This window comes from Schistocerca americana, chromosome 2 (assembly GCF_021461395.2).
Source record: "Schistocerca americana isolate TAMUIC-IGC-003095 chromosome 2, iqSchAmer2.1, whole genome shotgun sequence".
In the NCBI taxonomy this organism is placed as follows: Eukaryota; Metazoa; Arthropoda; class Insecta; order Orthoptera; family Acrididae; genus Schistocerca; species Schistocerca americana.
This window is the reverse complement of record NC_060120.1, coordinates 580,863,598-580,867,145: the sequence shown is the minus strand read 5'-3', so window position 1 is coordinate 580,867,145 and position 3,548 is coordinate 580,863,598. Positions and strand designations below refer to the sequence as shown.

General features: G+C 46.2%; 1 non-coding gene across 1 annotated transcript; it reads left to right on the top strand.

Annotated features, from left to right (window-relative positions):
* Positions 1–597: 597 nt before the first annotated feature.
* On the top strand, positions 598–671 carry Trnaa-ugc. The gene has a single exon. It is a non-coding gene; the product is annotated as a tRNA-Ala (tRNA).
* The last annotated feature ends 2,877 nt before the right edge of the window (positions 672–3,548 follow it).

Below are 3,548 nucleotides of genomic sequence, written 5' to 3'. Positions count from 1 at the left end.
TTAACGCTCTACATCTTTGTTCTTCATGTCCACTTATTTATTTCTCAACACAGTCATTCTAACTACGCACACACTTCTCCCAATGTAAGACCAGTTTGTTGATAGCATGACCTTAGAATGCTGACGGAGCCACAACCTCACCTCTGCTTGCACCGTCTGATCACTATCTAGATGAAGTCCTCAAAGGTGTTCTTAAAGTTCTGGAAGCAGATGAAAATCGGATGGAGCCATAACGGGACAGTATGGAGTGTTATGACCGTGCAGCTCTCTAGAATGAAATTACAATTAAGTCAATACCATTAGCTGCTGACGGGCGTTGATATACATCAACGGGGACAGTTCAAAATGTGTGCCCCGACCGGGCCTCGAATCCGGGATCTCCTGCTTGCATGGCAGACGCTCTATCCATCTGAGCAACCGAGGGCACAGAGGATAGTGCGATTGCAGGGATTTATCACCGGCACGCTTCCCGTGAGACCCACATTCTCAACTTATAGTCCACACACTACATTCGTAGTGCCCCTGCCAATGTTGAGAATGTGGGTCTCACCGGAAGCGTGCCGGTGATAAATCCCTGCAATCGCACTATCCTCCGTGCCCTCGGTTGCTCAGTTGGATAGAGCGTCTGCCATGCAAGCAGGAGATCCCGGGATCGAGTCCCGGCCGAGGGACACATTTTCAAATGTCCCCGTTGATGTATATCAACGCCCGTCAGCAGCTAATACTATTGATTTAATTGTAATTTCAGTATGGAGTGTGATCGATGACAGTGAACACATGGTGTCGGATTGTTGCAGATCTCGCAGCAGTCATGTGTGGGCTGCCATTATCAGGCTGAAAGACAGGGTGCTCCATTTGTGGGCGAAACTCTTGGAATTCGAAACGTTAGACACAGCCACTTTTACGCTATTTCGGTTCCACCTAGCGGCAGGCCGGCAAGTATGCAGAAATGAACAATAAAGATGTAGGATGTTCGTTACGTCTCTTTTATTTAAAAATCTTAATGAGTTACTCTTCAGCATGCCCTCAATACGTCGCCAGCCATAATTATTTGTAGCTTACTTTCTGAAGTTTCTTCATGTTACAAAACTTGTTAAAGGTTAATAAACATCTTAAGTACCGTACCCGACAAAAGGATGACGAATGAAAAAGTAAAATCAACAATGTGTGCCTCTTACCTTCAACACCCCATTTAACCCCCAATCCAGATGTAATGAGAACTGAGTTTTTGTCTTAACCGTGTGTTGATTTTATGCCTCTCTTCTTATTTGATTTGTTTTCGTAAACAACCTAATGACTGTTTTCTCTCTCTCCCTCTCTCTCTCTCTCTCTCTCTCTCTCTCTCTCTCTCTCTCTCTCTCTCTCTCGGGGGTGTCTTTTTCTTTCTTTAAAGACACTGAGACGGTCGTGATGTGATTAGCCAGGTAAAGAAGGAGTTGTAGGAAGTTGAATATGGATGTAATAGCTGTCAGAGAGTGGTGTAAAGTTTTAGATGTTCTGATGATTCGTTTGTTGGTTGTAGGTTGTGGTGGAGGTGTCATGGTTGAATTTTGTTGCAAGGTCGGAAGGTGTCTTTTGTTGTTTATTCTAATTATTTTCATTGCTACAGAACACTCAACCAATGATAGTAAAAGGATGTTGGGACGTTAACTTAAGCGAAGCCTAGGCACGAACTCGTTGTATACATTCGACAACTCATGCAGCAAGGTGTCTGACGAATGTTGTCGTGAAACGATTAATGCGATATTCCGTGTAATAGCGCAACACGTCTGAAAGACACCATCCGACCGCCTACGATCGTGGAGGAGCAGCTGTACGGCTCGAAGCGGGCCAAAGTGTCACTACTGTGGCCTTAGTAATGGACTAGTCGAAAAGTGTCATCTCGCAACCGGTGGTCATAGACGGCGCACCAGATCGGAAGAGGATCGGTACATGGCCCCAACGACGGAAAGGAACAGACATCTGACTCCTAGGCAGATCGCTGCAGACCTTGCAACCACTACCGGTACACGTGTGTCTGCCAGAACCATTTCGAAGCGATTAAGTCAGGCTGGTTTGTGTGTGCGTGTATGTGAGGGGAGGGGGGGGGGAGGGAGGGAGGGGGGAGGGAGAGGGGGAGAGAGAGAGAGAGAGAGAGAGAGAGAGAGAGAGAGAGAGAGAGAGAGAGAGAGAGAGAGAGAGAGAGCGCAGAAATGAACATTTATTAAATTTAATCATCTACGTACTATATTAGGTTGGCATAACTTATGCAGAGGTTGATTGGTTGGCTTTGGACGGGGGGGGGGGGGGGGGAGAGGACTAGGGACTAGAGAGTGAGGTCATCGGTCCTATCGGATTAGGGCAGGATGGAGGATGAAGCAGGCCGTGACCTTTCAAAGGAACCATCCCGGCATTTGCCTGAAGTGACTTAGGGATATCACGGAAACCCTAAATCAGGATGGCCGGATGCGGGTTTGAAACGTCGTCCATCCGAATGAGAGTCCAGTGTGACAACCATCGCGCCACCTCACGCGGTTCTTACCCTGCATGTAAAGAAATCAATTAAGAAGAGAGGTATCAAGAGAACACACAGTTACGACTAAAACCACAGTTCTCTTTAGACAATCTGCAGCAGCAGCAGCAGCAACAGCAACAGTAGTGTCCCAAAGCAATTAGCTTACAAAATAGGGCAACAATGAAACAAGAAGACCTTAACTTGAAAATGTGTGTATGTTGCGTAAGTGAAGTAACAGTGCGACCTCTAACCGTAAAGCATATTTCAGCCCGGAAACAAGTAACAAACTTTATTAGGTTCAAATGGCTCTGAGCACAATCGGACAACTTCTGAGGTCATCAGTCCCTTAGAACTTAGAACTACTTAAACCTAACTAACCTAAGGACATCACACACATCCATGCCCGAGGCAGGATTCGAACCTCCGACCGTAGTGGTCGCGCGGTTCTAGACTGCAGCTCCTAGAACCACTCGGCCACTACGGCAGGCAAACTTTTTTAGGACGTGTACTATTTTCTAATCTACAAGTAGCACATTTAAGAACAAAACTTTATCATTCCAGGTTAAATGCACTGAAGATGCCTTAACGTAAAAGTGGAAACGCATCTGGGGCAAATAAAATACATTGCAGGAAGATCAAGGCGTTCAAACGCACAAAGCGAATATGAATACTGGGATGGATATCTGAAGCCCTCTCCTTAGGAGTCCATTGTCTTGCCAACTCCCTCCCTCCCCCTCTCCCGCCCTTCCCATCGGTTTGTTCAACGCGAGCTTAAGGTCATACTCTTAATGCTTTTTCCATTCTTTCGTACTCTTTCGCAACTAGTGGAAATTAAGTCACCCTTTGCCGGAGTCCTTTACATCAACAGATTTCCCGCTGAATGCATTTGGAGTCTGTCTTCGGCTTTTATTATGCATATATAACGTACCACGTCATGTTGACTCCACTTGATCTTTTGGTTGCCTGCTGCCGATACAACAGTAATCGCTGTGTTCCCTCCGATCAGTGCAAATCTCTCTCATTATCCCAGACAATGGATACATGGGTGCGCAAT